The 18,230-nt window shown below is 42.6% G+C and overlaps 1 protein-coding gene across 2 annotated transcripts in view; it reads right to left on the bottom strand.

Moving 5' to 3' along the window:
• LOC122560836 (SPRY domain-containing SOCS box protein 3-like) overlaps positions 1-18,228 on the bottom strand; it is a 31,167-nt gene extending 12,939 nt beyond the window's left edge. Inside the window, exons 1-2 of one of the 2 annotated variants that reach the window (XM_043711982.1) lie at positions 18,091-18,228; positions 8,654-8,810 (exon numbers count right to left, since the gene is read on the bottom strand). The gene's annotated coding sequence lies outside the window, so the exon portion shown is untranslated. Of the gene's footprint in view, positions 1-8,653; positions 8,811-18,004 lie in introns of both variants that reach the window. The other variant, XM_043711984.1, reaches the window with a different exon arrangement.
• Between the last annotated feature and the right edge of the window lie 2 nt (positions 18,229-18,230).

Here is an 18,230-nt window from a genome sequence, read left to right as displayed (position 1 = left end):
GCTAGGCCACAAACCCTACCGTTCAACCAGTTTACAGGGAAATGAGGACAAACCCCAAATCCCAGTTTCACATATGACAAGACAGTGACAATGACATTTGTACATAAAAAGCTAATCCAGTTACATAAACAGTGCATACAATACAGACCCAGCAAGCATCCGTCCCTCCCACCTTCCGACCACTCTATGGCAGCCCGCCCCTACCCACCTTCCAGCTCTCAGTCCACCCCATGCCCCTTCCAGTTCTTGGTCCGCCCTGACACACTCTTTCGACCATCTCTGGGGCAACCTGCCCAGACTGACAGTGCGGAGGACGGCTACCCACCTTCTGGCTCTCTGTCTGCCCCTGCGTACCATTGGGCGCTCACCCACCCCAATGCATCCTTCCGGCCAGTGGGCTAACCTGGCACACCTTCCGGCCACCTCTAGGACAGCCCGTCCCCTTCTCTGGGATGACTGCGTGCAGGGTAGCCCACAAATCTTCCGGATCTCAACCTGCCCCTACGCGCCTTCTGGCTCTCGGCTACCTTTTGACCACCTCTAGGACAGCCCATCCTGATCACCCCTTCTCGGGATGACAGCGCTCAGAATGGCCTACCCACTATCTGGCTCTCTGTCGACTGGCATCAGGGTGGCCTACCCACCCTCTGAACACTCCTGGTTATTTGAAAAAATTTTTTTTTTTCTCTACAAGGTGCACGAATCTTTATTCGAATTTCCACCACCAGGAAGAAGAAACACCCGAGTGGCCAGTGAATCTGTCAGCTGGGTTCACTGATTGGGATTATTAACCTTGTCCAATCAGGGAACCCAATCTAATGAGGTCCATCTGGCTGACTGCACTACAATCACCACACACTTTATCCATGGAAGTTGGCCTTGTCCAAGATGTGGTGAGACTGATGTTCAGCCAACCTCCAACTCAATACACTTCATAATTTGAGCTCACTGCCACCTTTAATTGCAATTTTTTCCGGTCCCTGTGTGCAAGGACACACCCACTTCAGGTCCTATTGCTTGCTTTCTTAGTGCCCATTCAATTTGAGATGACTTAGCATGCTGCTCAGTAACGTAGCTTTGTTCTTAAATTGACCATCAACTTCAGAATCACAGCTTGACTCACTTCATATAGAAGACCAAGCAAATTGTCAGTAGGGAACGGTCATGGTGCAGTAACAATGCTATTTTATACTAGACTGTCAATGTCACATGCCCAGCATTTGCCAGCTATCACCACAAACTGCACAAGCTTCAACTAAAGCAGCCAAGGATCCATCTAAATTGCCACTTGGGTGGGTCCTTATCCAGACTAGTATGCCAAAGCATACCTCAAGAGTTCCACACAGCAGAATAAACAATGACTGGAGAGAGAATGATGACGACCATGTTGGAAAACCTAGCAAAAGATGAAGTATGGCCACTCTGGGGATGCTGCCACATCGTCAAATGCATTGTTTGTTCTCGTCCAGGATGGTGGCCATATCGGAGTGCTTTGTGATCAGAGTTCAGGGATCCATGTACTTCCAGCCCAGGAACTGGGTAATCCTCAAGTCAGTGTGGGGTTGGGGAGTCCATGCTACGTTGAATAAAAAGAAGAAATGCAAGTCTGAGAATGGGATAAGGACTGTGAAAGAGCAACTCCAAAACAAGAAAAGGCAGAATCCTGTAGAACACTGGAAGGCTTGGGAACTGCAGAACAGGTTTGCCGTAGTCACTACCACCCTGGCTCGAGTCTGGGAAACTGCAGGGGTTAGTGCATGAAAATGCAGTAGGCCACAGGCTGAGGGGGAAAATAATGTCAAATAGAAGAGGGCTGATTGAAATGCAAGGAACTTGACAGCTGAAGTGATTGACAGTGACAGTTTTAAAAAAGCAACTTGAAGATGGAGCAGATCTCAAGCTCAGGTGCAGCCTGCTATATTATCCTCAGGAGAAGCTGGATAGCATAGCATCTTCCACTCTGCACAAGGTAGAGGATGGAAAATAGCTGCCAGTGCAGTAGGTAGAGCAATTTTGTTTTGCCTGTGGGGGTACAGTTGGTTTGTTTGCAACAAGAGGTCCTTCAAAAGGATAATTCCCTTTAAATCACGCAGCTGTATGTAGTGATGGCACATGTGCAGCTCATGGATTAACAAATAGTGTACACAATAAATCTTGGGCACACTAATAATCATGACCATTTAATTCTTGCATTTCAGAAGTTTGCCAGTGATCACTTCTGCTCAAGTCTTACTTGGAATCACTGATTCTCAAGCATATTTTGAAGAGTCTATAGAGAGACAAGCCCTCAAAAGCTGGAAGGCAATGGCCTTGTCATCGAGAGAACCAGGTAATGTTCTGGGGATACAGGCTTGAATCTTGCCATGGCAGATGGTGGAATATGATTTCAAGGAGAAGCTTCAGCCAGAGAGTGGTGAATCTATGGAATTCACTGCCACAGAAGGAGATGAAGGCCAGGTCATTGAATGTATTTAAGACAGAGTTAGATAGGTTCTTGATTGTAAAGGGAAATCAAGGGTTACGGGAGAAAGTGGGAGAATAGAGTTGAGAAACCTATTAGCCTGATTGAATGGCAGAGCAGGCTTGATGGGCTGAATGTTCTAATTTCTGCTTCTATTTCTTATGGTCAGAAACTGCCATCCTTACCTGGTCTGGCCTACGTGTGACTCCAGAACTATAGCATTGTGGTTTACTCGTAACTGCCCTCTGGGATTGGCAATAAATGCTGGCCTAACCAGTGATGCCCTCATCCTGGGAATGAATAAAGAAATCCTCAGTGAACACTTACAAGGAAGAGCATGGGCTCTTGTAGTCAATGTTATTGCTTGGGTGAATTGGGGCATCCCAATGTTACACCAACATGGCTTGTGTACTGTATATTTAGAGTATTTGAAGCCAGTGTATTGCAGTCTATGATAAAACCTCATTTGTTTGGTATAACTGCCCAGTAGTAGAAAGTGAAGACTGCAGATGCTAGGGATCAGAATCGAGAGAGTGGTGTTGGAAAAGTACAGCAGGTGAAAGTGGGTTCTGCAGATGCTAGAGATTAGAGTCAAGATTAGAGTAATGCTTGAAAAGCACAGGTCAGGCAGCAGAGGAGCAGGAAAAATCGAGATTTTGGACAAAAGCCCTTCATCAGAGTAAGGCTGGGAGCCTTGGGGGTAGAGAGATAAATGGGAGGCGGTGGGACTGGGGGAAGGTAGCTGAGAGTGCAATAGGTGGATGGAAGTGGGGGTGAAGGTGGTAGGTCAGAGAGGAGGGTGGAGCAGATAGGTGGGAAGGAAGATTGACAGGTGGGACTGGTCAGGAGGATGGTGCTGGCGTAAGGTGGCATCAGAGGCAGAAGCTGAGGTGTTCTTCCTTCAGGCATCGGATGGTGAGGGAGTGGCCTTGGAGGCAGCCCAGGACCTGCATGTCCTTGGCACAGTGGGAGAGGGAGTTGAAGTGTTCGACCACATGGCAGCAGGGTTGATTTGTATGATTGTCCCGGAGAAGTTCCCTGAAGCGTTCTGCAAGTAGGTGTCCGGTCTCCCCAATGTAGAGGAGACCGCATCGGGAGCGACAGATGCAGTAAATGACATGTGTGGAAGTGCAGGTGAAGCTTTGATGGACGTAGAAGGTTCCTTGGGCCTTGGACGGAGGTGAGGGGGGTAGGTGAGGGCGCAGGTTTTGCAATTCCTGCTGTGGCAGAGGAAGGTGCTCGGAGGGATGGATGTTAAGGGGCATGGATCTGACCAGGGAGTCGCAGGTCAGGCAGCATCCAACTGTGCTTTTCCAGCACCACACTCCTGCTGCTCAGATGCTACCTGACCTGCTGTGCTTTTCCAGCACCTCACGCTAACTGCCCAGAAATCACATTACAGAAGCTAAACTAAAATCAAATTTCTAGAGAAACTCAAATTTAGTAGCATCTGTGAGGAGAAAGTAGAGTTAAAGTTGAGTCCAGTTACACTTCAGAACTCGGCCCGTATTGTTTCAGACTCTCCCCTCATATAGGATGTGCATCATTCCTTTTGGAACGGTGAGTGCTTCTGCTGCTGTGCAAGTTCGACGAAGACAAAGAGGCAGGAGAAAAAGACCCAACAAAAACAGTCGCAGCCTTCAGCGGAAAGTAGCCATAGAAGCTCACCCAAGAAGTGGAGAAGGAGAATCAGAACCTAATGTCCTCACTAATTTTCTCCAGGTGAAAACTGAGGATATGTCAGGGTAACAGAATAGATTGGTCCTGCTGCAGGACTCACACTAAAGGGGAAGGTGGGTACCCCATTCTAGCTTAAACTTTTCTAAAACTGGATCATTCCAAGGGTCCACCGAGGACCATGTAGAATATCCCAGTCTTCAACCCATAGATTTAAGATATAAAAGTAATATAGCAGAAATGATAACGGACTTGCTGGATTGAAGAGGATGTATCTATGCTGTACGACTATGACCTTCATCACCTCATGAAAAGATCAATGCTGCAATTTTGACAGTGGGATTTTCCAAGCATTGGTCATTTCCAAGTCTGAGGTACTGCAGAACTGTCTCTTTGAATGGCATATTATAATAGGAGGTAATTCATTAACAGGAACAGGCCCCACCTGATTAATGTGTAACTCCTCTGGTCATCACCTAACAACTTAAAAAGTTGTCTGTGCCACATATCTGAAAATGCCTATTTTTTTTTAACCACAAGCTTGTACCTCATTCCAAGGACTACATGTCACAAATAGATGGCTTTCAGAAGACTAGGGCTACCTTTTCTAAATATGGTAGATGATTCTCTTAACAAAACAATGAGGGAGAATGCAGAAAGAATGCAGCGCTTTCACTAGGACCATCAGAACAGAGGACAGGCCTATCAAGCTTAGTTTTGATTGCTGTGATAGGGTCTTCAGTATACTCCAGATGAAGTGTTGCATTCTGCACAAATGGAGCAAGGAGGGATATTACTTTGGCCAAGGAGCTGGAAGAGCAGCTTCAGAGGAAGACAAGATGACTGATTGGGAGGAACATCATTACAGCATAATTAAATACATAGTCCAGCACAAACCAGATAACCTATTTCACACCAGCATCCAAGAAATACAAATTGGGTGATGAAATCAAGTTTAAAAAAGTCCTTTTTGTTGCAAAAGCAAACAGTCAATAGTAGGAAAATGCAAACAGTCTTACTTTCCTGTTGTGTAATTAGTGTTTCTGCTAACAACTATGAAGTTTTGATAGCAACTTCATTCGAATTTGAACATTGTACACTTTGACAGATTATAGGAGAAGTAGTCGTCAGACAAGGTTTCAACATTGGATGGGCCAAGGAAAATTTGCTTGAGGATAATTCATTCATTAGTATGAAGAGAACACTCTGCACAGCTCTCTAGGGTCATTATCAGTTTCAGACAGCTAAATCATGCTTAAGTACATTTCATTCCAATTCTATACTGGAACAGCTGTCCTTAGCAAATTATTCTGGTGGGAAAATATATTGCATGAGGTAGAGTTTGAATGCTAGACTACTGGACATCACCCATCCATCCTTAAGTGTGCACTCACCTGTAAGACACTTTGGTAGAATGAACCTTTATATTCAGAGAAGTGTGCACTCAAATGATCATGTACTGACACATACACAAAGTAACCACACTGTTGGCCCTGATCCCTACTTGTGCCTATTACAAGACATTCAATGAGGAGACTGAGAGGGCAAAAAAGGTAAAGTGCTGTGTGTCTTGGCTGCAGTTATGAACTTTAGGGTTAAAAATGCCTAAAACCTGCTACTGTCCAGATGCTTCAAATAAAGCAAGCCTAAATATGAGCACAAACCCCCAAGTACCTTCCCCTTCAAGTGGAAAAGATTCAAAACCACACCCCCAGCTAGGGCTCCAAACAGTCCTTCTAGGTGAGACAGAGGTTCACTTTTCTCTCCTCCAGCCTAGTTTACAATATATGAATCTCCCAATGTGGTCTTCTCTACATCAGGGAGACCAAACGTAAAACCCAAGGCATGTTTTACCAAACATCTCAGCTGGGGCTGCAGGGGCTGACATGACCATAAAGCCAAAGTACAAAGGGATCTGGGAGTGCTAGTCAAGGATTCTCTAAAGGTAAACATGCAGGGTGAGTCCGCAATTAAGAAAGCAAATGCAACATTGTCATTTATCTCAAGAGGGTTGGAATATAAAAGCACCGTTGTGCTACTGAGACTTTATAAAGCTCTGGTTCGGCCCCATTTGGAGTACTGTGTCCAGTTTTGGTCCCCACACCTCAGGAAGGACATACTGGCACTGGAGCATGTCCAGCAGAGATTCACACAGATGATCCCTGGAATGGTAGGTCTAACATACGAGGAATGGCTGAGGATCCTGGGATTGTATTCATTGGAGTTTAGAAGATTAAGGGGTGATCTAATAGAAACTTACAAGATAATACATGGCTTGGAAAGGGTAGACGCTAGGAAATTGTTTCCGTTAGGCGGGGAGACTAGGACCCATGGACACAGCCTTAGAATTAGAGGGGGTCAATTCAGAACAGAAATGCAGAGACATTTCTTCAGCCAGAGAGTGGTTGGCCTGTGGAATTCATTGCCGCAGAATGCAGTGGAGGCCGGGACGCTAAATGTCTTCAAGGCAGAAATTGATAAATTCTCGATGTCACAAGGAATTAAGGGCTACAGGGAGAATGCGGGTAAGTGGAGTTGAAATGCCCATCAGCCATGATTAAATGGCGGAGTGGACTCGATGGGCCAAATGGCCTCACTTCCACTCCTATGTCTTATGGTCTTATGACCTCAGTCACTGCCCACTCTAATTCCGCTTCCTACTCCCTTTCCGACATGACCATCCTTGGCCTCATCTATTGCCAGTGAATCAAGACTGCAAATTGGAGGAACACCACCTCACTTTCCACCTGGGAGCCTACAGCCTAGAGGAATTAACATAATTCTCCAGTCTTAAATAAACTCCCTCCCCTTCCCCTCACTTCCATTCCTCCTTTCTTCCAGCTATCAACTGGGTTCATTCCTCCCAACCACCAACCAGGCCACACCCTCTATCCGTGTTCACCTATCCCTACCTCACCAACCTGCTCTTGTACTCCCCCCACCCTAAACCCTCCCCCACCCCTCCAGTCCTGAAGGGTTACGCCTAAAACATTGCAGTGTTCTTCCAGCCTCCTGCTTGTCTACCTTGGATTCCAGCATTTGCAGTTTTTTTAAAATCACATCCTCCTTGGGAAGCAAGAAATGGCAGAACGGTGGCTCAGTGGTTAGCACTGTTGCCTCAGTCGTCCCAAGTTCAATTCCAGCCTTGGGTGACCAGTCTGTGTGGAGTTTGCACATTTTCCCAGTGTCTGTGTGAGTTTCCTCCAGGTGATCCGGTTTCCTCCCACAGTCCAAAAATGTGCAGGTCAGGTGAATTGGCCATGCAAAATTGTCCATAGTGTTAGGTGCATTAATCAGAGGGAAATGGTTCTGGGTGGGTTACTCTTTGGAGAGTCAGTGTGGACTTTTTGGGCCGAAGAGCCTCTTTCCACACTGTAGGGAATCTTAAAAACTGACATGACAGCCACACAGTTAGGTCCGACAGTTAAAATGACATTTGATGTGATCTAAAAGTACACTTATACTTTTAGATGTGGTGTTTATATATTCACATCGGCTCAGATTTTTTGAATGCTTGCCCTCCCATGACAAAAAGGTGCTATCATGGAATCTTAAGCTGGGATGAAGGCAGGGTGCTCTGTAGTGAAGATTGTTGACTTGGAACAGTTTGCAGTCCTGGACATCTGCAGTTAAAGGGTCCACGTGGGCTAAGAGAGCATGCCCTGGCCATGTGCAAATTCAACCTTAGTTGCAATTTTGAGAGTTGGGACAGAAATTGCAGGTTAAGTGGAGCTGAAGGACCTCGCACCTCAAAATAAAAGCATCCCAACAGGAGACTTCTGGGAGGGCTGTCTGGGGCTCCTTCTCTGTATGGGTGCCTGTAAGGACTACTGCCTCCTGGCAAAGAAGGGATATTGGAATCCAGTCTTCATTCCTCATCCTGCTTACCTTGATGTGGTGCACAAGTGCTTAAAGTGATGGAATCCAGGTCAGCGTGCAAACCTCGCAGATCTAGTTTTTCATGGAAGCAACCAATCTAATCATTGAGACAACCAGACACACCATTCTGGAGAGAGTATGGTATGATACCAGCATACTCCTGTCAGATAAGCCTTCCTGTTGCTTCAAGCAAACGTACAGCCACAAGTTTTAATTGGTCAACACCATGGAGGGGCCATGTGCCTGGGGCTGAACAGATGCTTGATTTACAGCAGTCTTGAGTGCCAAACAGCTGCAGAGATCTGCAGTAATGTGTTCACCTGAACACGCTCCTGAATCTAGACTAGAAAGAGAACCCCCCAGGAGGTGAAAGCCAAAGCTAAAGGGTGTAGGATTCCTCCTTTGTGGGATCCTTGACACTTCCTTGCGGTGGTTAGGTTTGGAACGGAAAGGGGGTGGATGCAGATGTGCAGAGGCCTCTTCAGGAGGATTTGGAGGCTGTGGGTGCTGCTGGTGCCTATTCAGGAAAGTTGCAATAAAAAGTGTTCAATTTGTGTCAGGTAGAGGGGAAGTAGCAAGCTTGAGCACCATAACATGACACTTGTGGCACTGGGAAAGCAGCATAGTGAAGCTTACTTGTTTGCTATGACATGGAGGTCTCGGCATCTCCACATGAGGTCTCAGTCCTGTCTCGCTATTCTAAGTGATCTTCTCATTATGGGGCGAGGTCACAAATGTTGGTCGACTCACCACTGGTCTTTGCTCTGTCAGCCTTGTCGTGTGGCAGCTTACCCTGCAAAAGAGACAAAAATGAGGGATTCAGTGGATGTAGAGTTGTTTCAACAGCCAGACTAATGCAGGATGTGGAAAATGAAGTATCTAAAACGAGTAGGAAGTCTAGTGGGTAGAAAGGTTAGTAATTTGGGGAGGATGATGTGGACAAGACCAAGGGGAGGTGATCCATGTTTAATGAATATTAACCAACATTACCCTTAACAGGAAGTTGAGGTGGTTCTCGTTTACTCCAGATGTTATTACCAGACAAGTCAAATCGCAGTCATGAACCTTGCTTGGTATTTCATTTATAGAGTCCATCATACAGCATGGATTTGTCAAAATCATTTTTGCCAATCAAGGTTCCCATATGCCTCTCAACCTTCCCTATTCACTTGTCTGTCCAAACGTCTTTTAAATGATGTAATTGTACCTGAGTCTACCTCTTCCTCTAGCAGTTCATTCTATATGTGAACCACCCTTAAAAACTGCCCCTCTGATCCCTTTCAAATCTTAAAAATATGTCCCTTAGTTTTGATCTCTACCCGATGAAAAGACTTTTGCTATTCACGATCTATATCCCTTATGATTTTATAAACTTGAGGTTAACCCCCAACCTCCTCTGCTCCAGTGAAAAATGGTCTCAGCTTATCCTTAGAACTCAAATTCTCCAGTCCTGGCAACATCCTTGATTTAGTTTTATTCTAGTGATTGCTTGCTGAAAAATAAGCATGCAAAATTGCTTTCACAAGAAAATGAAAGTTTATTCTAAAAAGGATACTCATTCTATAAATGGAGATGGAAAGCACCACTCCTGGTACATTACCAAAACCACTCATCGGTTGTACCAAATCCAGAGTGGCATGTTTCAGCAACTCCCAACTGGAAGATGGGAGCTATGTACTCTGCTTTGTAATTTTTTAGGGTTTTTAAATCCCAGTACTTCAGGTCCAGAAATATTAATTTCTTCACCCCACGGTAATTTAATCCGCTTATGAGCACAGTTCTACAGTCCTGTTACCAGGTTTTCACAGAACTAACACGTTCGAAAAAAAAGTGAAATGGGAAGAGTCTGCTATGGGCATTTCCCCTCAAGCTTTATAAATTTTAGAGATCTTTGGAACTTTTAGGCCCCATTATTTACCATGTTGGGATATATGTCCATGTGTGCACAAATCCCATTTATTTTATACCCAGACTTCAAACAGCCTGTTTTAAGTTCACTTGTCAGATCTTGGCATTATTGGCTGGGCCAAAATTTCCAGTCCTTAGTTGCCATTGAAGGTGGTGGTGAGCTACCTTCCTGAACAGCTAAAATCTGTATCTGTAGGTTGACCTGAAATGCCATTGAGGGAATTGCAGGATTTTGTCCCAATGGCAGTAATACATTTCCAAGTCAGGGTGGTGAATGGCTTGGAGGGAAACATGCAGGTGGTAGTGTTCTCATTTAACTTTTCTTCTAAATGATTGCAGTCATGGGTTTGGAGGGTGCCAAGGACCTTTGGTAAATTTCTGCAATGCATCTTGTGGATGGTACATGCTGCTGCTACGGAGTAGAAATGGAGGAAAAGGAAGTTTGTTGATGTGGTGCCAATCAAGCAGACTGCTTTGACTTGGACGACGTCGTGCTTTGAATATTGTTGGAACAACACTCATCCAGGCAAGTGGGGAGTATTCAAACACATCAACTTGTGTTTTGTAGATGGGCAAGCTTGGAGATAAGGAGTTACTCACTGCAATATTCCTAGCTTCTGACCTGCTCTTTACCATTTTCAAATCTGATGGAACCATTCCAAAATCCAACAAAATTCTAAAACACCAATGCATTAGACATCATCTTAGTATTGTTTTGACTATTGAAGTCTATCTGGAAACTTATCAACCCATAATTCAGTTAGGTCATTACCACTTCCCTGGTGACCATAATTTCTCCAAGTACTTCATGTTTAATCTCCATATTTACAGATTTTGTGCAAAATACATTTCTATATCTACAGTGAGGACAGAAGCAAAGTATTTCATTATATTCACTACTTCAACATCAGCAACTGCATCACCCCCTCACTCTAGGAGTGAAGCTAAATCACTTAGTCTCTTCCTTTTAAAGACACCTATAGAAACTATTGTTTTCACACTGAGCTGGCTGTCATGCTGAAATGTATTTATCCCATTTAGTCACTTATTGTGTTCACACCAGTCATCTGTCCCTCTCACTTTTCCATGATTACGTGCTTTTCCCATAAATTTGATTCTCTCATCTTTAACCACAGATGGTAGGTTCTCAAATTTCTTCTTTACTACAAGCATACACTTAACATTCTGATACATCTCTTCAATAATCCACCACTGCTTCTCCTCTGATGCACCTCCTACCCTAATATCCCAGTTCATTGCAGTTAATGTTTTTCTCTTCCTTCACTCGTGGAACATAGGGATCACTGACAGGGCCAGCATTTATTACCTATTCGCAAGTTGCCCTTGTGGTGGTGAGCTGCCTTCTGGAACCACTGCAGTCCACATAATGTAGGTTGAACTACAATACCCTCAGGGAAGAAATTCTTGTTCAGCATAGTGAAGGGACTGCAATTCGTTTCCAACTCAGGATGGTGAGTGGCACGGAGAAGAGTTTTGCAGGTGGTTTTCAAGAATCTGGTGCCCTGGTCTTTCAAATTGAAATGGTTGTGTGTTTGAAAGTTACAGTGGACCTTTGGTGATCATTTCTGTGGTGCAGGGAGAGGATGTAGTGTCAAATCAAGTGGGCTGCTTTGTCCTGGACAGTGCCAAGCTTCTAGCATTTGAGTTATACCATCCAGACAAATGGGGAGTATTTCAAACACCTGATGAACGCCCCTATACAGAGGAACCTCGAATATCCAAATTTTGGATTAGCTGGCAAGATGCCGATACTCAGTTAAACTGTTATCCAGGACTCTTATCTGAGAAAATACTCCCGGTGTTATTCAGATAATAAAGGTTCCTCTGTAGTTGCCTTAATCTAGGTTTACAATGCCAGACATAGACCTGCTCTTTTCAAACTGGACTGCTGTTAAGTGATGGTGCTTTCAGGAATCACAAATTTATCTTGACACACTACACAATGCCAAGTCTAGCACAGCTTGATCTCTGGTCAGTTCCAGAAAGTTGATTTCACCACCTGATGCTGTCTGACTCGCTGTGTTCTTCCAGCCTCCTGCTTGTCTACCTTGCACAACCTTGAAATAATTCTATGAACTCCTCAAAGGCTATTAGGCTGAATTTTCTAGTTTTTAAAAAGATTAAGATACTCAATTATTGCCGTCCCTTTACACAAGTATCCAGTATTTCTTCTTGCATACTCCTATACTGTAGTCACTGTTCAGGTAGAGATCATTTCCACTATGAACCAATCCTAGTCATTCTTTAGCCATCTCTGCAATATCAATTTAGTCACTATCTGTGTTTAGTAATCAAATCAGTTTTTCATTAAATTTTAACTGTGCAGCATCTAGTTTGGACTCTGGTCTTTGATTCTTTGCTTTGGCAGCAGGGGACACATTCTCCACATCTGCATTTTGATTTTCTGCCTCAACCCTGTCCCTCAATTTGTTACATTCACCCATACTTGGTTCTTCATCTCACCCTTTAAAGGCATCCCTACTTAAGTTATGGTTTGAGGACATCTGTCAGATGTAGTACTATCCTAATAGTACAGTACTCCCAATATGGAGCATTGGCTCCAATAAACTAGGACCCAATTCTCCTCACTCATCTTACCCATCATGAGCCAAATTGGTGGCAGCTCAGGTAGTAATCTAGAGACTATCCTGGAGGTTCTACCCTTTAAAATTAGCACCTACTTCTATAGTCTTTCAGAATGCCTTTTCTAGATTTTATTCTGCATTGATAACAATTGCATAGTATCAATTATCAATTGCAGATCAACTACTTATCCTCCCCTTCCCACTACAAATTGCCTCCAGTGCAGAACAGATTCCAAACCTCAAATCAGGCAGCTAAAAGCCTTCTGGATTCATGCTTTTTACTACACAGTGGTGACAATTTACCATCCCCATCACTACAGCCACATTCATAATGTTCCCTCTTTAACAGTTAAATAGTGAAGGCTGCTGCTCCAAAGAAAGGAAAAGAAATTTGATGGACAATTGTCATGGCCAAAGCTCCTGCCCCAGATGCATTTACTGATCTAACTTGCAAACAACTGTCCCTATTGAGCAATAAGAACCTAAGCAGCGTTACTGCCTCCTGAAATTAAGACAAAAGACAAAATCTAGGAAATTTGTCATCCAAGGTGGCAGCATTTGCAGTTTAGTCTCAGCCCTTTATTCTCTCATATCCAAAGTTGTGGTCTCCAGCTCAATCACTGAGCGGAGGTTCCTGCAGCTACAAGTACTTTTTGCAGGTATGCTTGCCTGGATCACACTTTCTTCCAGAACAGCATATCTCTGAATTAAAATTGCAAAGTGCTAATAATTAATACAGCCTACAAAAAGATTTAGTACTGCTAGTATTTTACTATACTGATTAAAGAATACTTAGCAAATTTGTAAAAATACCAGTTGATTGACTATTCCTCCTGCTGCACATGGTTAGAAATCAAATGCCAGAGACTGAAAACAAGTAGATTTGATTCTGCTATTGGGAATCATTTAAATAATTCACTGTGCCAAGAATGATACCAGAAACTAGTTTCAAGATCAATTGTACCCAGTAAGTCATTTACACATGCTAAACTTTTATATATAAACACTCAAGACCATGTTTTATGTACGCCCAAAGAAACATACATGCATTGTATCGTTTAAGAAAAATAAGGTCAGGCAGTCAGAAACATTGGTTAAGGGGTTGCCATGGAGACACACCAATCAGAACCTACCTCAGACCTATTTGTGGTCTGAGAATAAATATTAAAGTTAACTGTTCTTGCTGCATATCCATGTCAATTATGGCCCTGCCAATCTACACCCTCATTTCATGGGATACAAGATTGCATCTCAAGTCCAACTGTGTCCAAGGTCTGATGAGTGTAACAAGACTTTAACTTTTAGTCTATTTTGCAGTGTTAATTTTACCAACTATTTACTTTGCAAGAAATACCAAGGTGCCATGGTAACTGCAAGGCAAAGCTACAAGACAATCTTTCAATGATGTTGGGTTGCTTTTCAGTTAATAGCAAGAAATTAACAAAAAATTTCTACAAACTTCTACAACCTCGGTTTCTGCAAGTAATGAATGCCCTACAGCTTGGGTGCACCTGCTCTTCATGACTGAAAGCCAGATTTTTCCGAACCCAACTCAACTAAAATTTACCAATGGCTCCAATAAACTTGCTTTTCAGCATGTCATTTATCACAGCATAAACACTCCAATTAATACCACAGACATCCTGCTAAAACACACTTTCTTTGAAATATTTATTTAGGTCACATATCCAAAGGACTGGCTGACCCGGTTTAAAAGGTTGCCTTCAGGATTGAAGCTGAAATCAATCAATCTTAAAACACCCAAATTCAGAAGTCAGTCTCTTTTGTCCAATTTTAATTCTGATCCTCAGCATTGTGTTGTGACACCACAAATAAGAGGCCTGCAAGCCTGTTACTACCAATGCCCCAATTACCTCCCATTCAAAACAGGATTTTTAAAGTTGATGTAGCATTTCCAGTAGCTCAAAATTAATTTAAAGTACAGAACACCATTGGACCCACTGTCATCTGTTCCTGAGAGTACATTTCCACGTTAAAATAGTCTTGAAATGACAACTGGATCTATGCTATAATTTTGCCATCAGAAACAAAGCTCTAATGGGGAGAAAACATCAAGTTCATCTTACAAACTGACATCGGTTCGTTTAAAAGTCTTAGAATCCCACCTCTTAAATGTAGTCTGATGCCACAGAGTTTAGCTTCTTTACAAGCTGATGAGAAAGTAAAGCATTTAGGTTTAGAGACTATGTTAATACTGAATACTGCTATACATGACAAGTATACTGCATTGGAGTGTCACATCTGACCTTAATGCTCAAGTGCTGAATTTGGGCTTGAACCTATGCAACTTTCTAGAGTTAAGTGTTAGTAATTGAACCATGATTAACAGAACAAAAAAAAATTTAAACCATGAATGGTGCTTTGGACATTTGCTACTTACATGTAAGGCAACCACATTGATGAATTAAAGCAAACCATTAAAAGCATCACATGGCAAACCATGTGCAGCAATACACAGAAACAAACTAGATGCATAAATGACCTTGATGCAGGGACATGTCTCGAATACAAAGACAACACACTTGAATTTAAAAGCTCAGTTAAGCCAGTATTGGCATTTTAAACAAAGGCATCAGAAATAGGAGTAGGCCACATGCTTCCTTGAACCTGATATTGAACAAGTAGAAATAGAATCAATTTAAAAGGTGCACCATAGATTTCAGAGCTAGTTATAACAAGATTTTACTTATTACAAATTCACTTATAGCACTGGGTCTATGACTTCCAAGAAGAGAAAGTCAAGTATTCATTTTGCCAATTAAAAAGGGAGATGTTTACTTGGTAACATTATCCAGCTACAAAGTTGTCAGTCTTTGGATGCAAACATTCACATTATAATCCATATCCACTAATCACACTATGCAGTTCCATATGTCATAACTTACAAGATTGAGGGGTTATCTAAACATTAAAAATAGAGAAAAATGGCAATTGATAGATATGGTTTCCAGTTAGATAGCAATAAGTATAGACAGGTTGCAAACAGATTCTGTTTGCAAGCAAGTCGAAATACTGCATGACAATATAAAGGAGCTGTTTGCAAGCACAGCAGATGCCTGTATATGTCAAATCTTCAAAGTTACACCTCTCCACAAGAGCATGATCACAAGTGCAACTGGTTGAAAGTTAGACATTCAAATTGGAGAACCCCTGTAACAAGGCAAATCCACAACTTAGAATATGAATTTAGATCAATTTATTACAGCAAAACTCCCGAATTACTATCATGCAGCCATTCATTTTCTTTTAAGTGAGCAAGTAGCACCATTCAGATGTTCAGAACATAGGTGGCCAAGCAGAATGGAAATATTAACTGAATCAATGCTTCTTTTGGAAAAAAATAGGTAAGCTTAAGGACCTGCTAGTCAGTGGTTTTGCTGTATCATTGTCGAGATGCACTAGTCACTAATTAGTGAGGACAGGTTTTAATAGAAACAGACTCAGTTCCCCTATATTTTAAATCATGTTGCTGTATTAACTGCAGTCACATTCAGGCAGCCTAGGGCTGTTTCAATGGGTGACTTTTTCAAGTTGCTGAATTTTCAACATATAGCAAAGTTTACAAACCTTAACCTTTATTTTGAAACCACACTAACATCTAGTAGGTACGCATTTCATTTAATAACCTTTGTAGATTTGCTGGAACATTATCAGTAAACCTTTAGTGTAAAAATACAACTTAGTGTAGCTTTTGGTTAGATACCCAATTAACTTGCTGGAAAAACCTCAGAGGGTCTGGCAAGAGAAAGCAGAATTAATGTTTCAGGCCCAGTGACCCTTCTTCAGAATATTCTGCGGAGACCTGCTGAGGTTTATTCTCCCCGGCAATTTTTGATTTTGTTCCTGATGTCCTGCATCTACAGTTTGATTTATTTTTAAAAACCCAATAAATATCTTTGTACTAGTGTTACAACAACCCATAAGTTTAGTAATCAGGCTCAGTGAAAATCTAGTCAGATGATGTAAGGGTTAACAATATAAAATTATACAATTCTGATACATGCTCAAGAATACACAGACTTACAATAGAATGCTTTTCAGTTTTTGGCATTATATGGTATCTGCCACTGATGCACCAGAACCACATTATATACTTGAAAACAAGAAATGAGGACACATTGGCACAGAGTATGCCTTGTGATCAACTAAAATTTGAATAGTTTGTTCCCACACCCATTGATTAACGACATCAAAACAGCCTTCAAAACAAAAGTGGATTTCAATTTGTGCAAATACAGACAAGAATTAAGAACAGAAGTCTCCATTCAGCATCTTTAGCCTGCTTTGTCATTCAGCATAACAGCCAATCTGCTAGAATTTAATATTCTCATCTGCCCAAATAACCTTAGATTCTTGTTGGGCAACGGAATCTACCACTACCTTAAAAATATTTAAAGGCACCACCTTCTTTGGCAGAGAAACCTAAAATTACAACAGTAAAGGAGAAATCTCCTTCATTTGCCCCGAAGGGCAACCATTAACTTTTAAAACACTGGCCTCCTCCACAAAAGCAAACGTCTCTTCCACAAAGAAAGCAGCAACAAATCATAGCGCTACCATAACTAGCTGAATTCGTGGGCACATTTTGTTCTAGAACGCAACAATTCCTTGATTAAGCAAGCAACGGATAGGCTTGAAACGACTTAACCACTTTTTAGAGCAAAAACGTTCACAATTACTCAAATTAAAGGAGACATTGCCTAGTAAAACTCTAAAACCGCATTTATCTTCTCCTTCACATTCTAGGGGAAAAACAGACTTGCATTTCCACTGGTAGCAATTGCCAGTAACTTCACGGAGTCATCGCTAGACGAACAATGAAGATGGCACACAGCTGCTCACCTGGACCAAGAAAATAATAAAACCTGACAGCTCATCTTCACCGAGTAAGTAACATGACCAAGTCAGGCTACGCACTCAACGCATTAATAGACGCATGAAAGAAAGGTGCTCAGTTATCAGTTGCGTACATTTGTTTTAAATGCACAGAGGTTGAGCCGCAAAACAAGAGGGCATAGGCTAGGATTAAGAAATTAATGCAATTGAGGCGTTTGCTATGGCAAGGGTTTATTCAACGCATTTTGAAAAACGCTGGGGGCGAAGAACTGTATTGCAAACCATGTTGTGTAGTTAATATGCAATTCGTAGCTCTTAGATTTGGATCAACAACAAACATCTCGAGGAAAGGATTCGCCCCCATACTCGGCACCGCACAGAGACAAATCTGTTGTCCCTAAAATTGATCGACATCAAGCTCGTAGCTTGATAAAAAAGAACCCCATTAAGTGACGGATAAGGACTTGCAATATGACAATGATTTCGCTTTAAATAAGCCAGGAAATGATCAGGGAAGTTAAAGCAGTAAACGTAATGCGGAGAGCGTGGGACGGGGGCTGCAGACAGACACCCGCAGGCCTCGGGCCTACTACGACCACCCCATCAATACACATACATTTAAACCGTAAATACGCCATCAGCATCCACCGACACTAAGCAACACGGTCTTAGAAAGCTGCTTCCTCTCCACAAGCACCGCACCTTGATCAATACCCAATCGCTGCATTTCTTGCTCTACGGATGGTTCCTTTTTATTAATCCTCTTGCTTCCAGCCGACTACGTCCAACTCAATTAACGCTCCCGCAACTGCGCATGCTCGTCTTCCCCACCCCTATATATA

Source organism: Chiloscyllium plagiosum, chromosome 21, assembly GCF_004010195.1.
Source record: "Chiloscyllium plagiosum isolate BGI_BamShark_2017 chromosome 21, ASM401019v2, whole genome shotgun sequence".
In the NCBI taxonomy this organism is placed as follows: domain Eukaryota; kingdom Metazoa; phylum Chordata; class Chondrichthyes; order Orectolobiformes; family Hemiscylliidae; genus Chiloscyllium; species Chiloscyllium plagiosum.
This window is presented reverse-complemented; position numbering and strand designations above follow the sequence as displayed.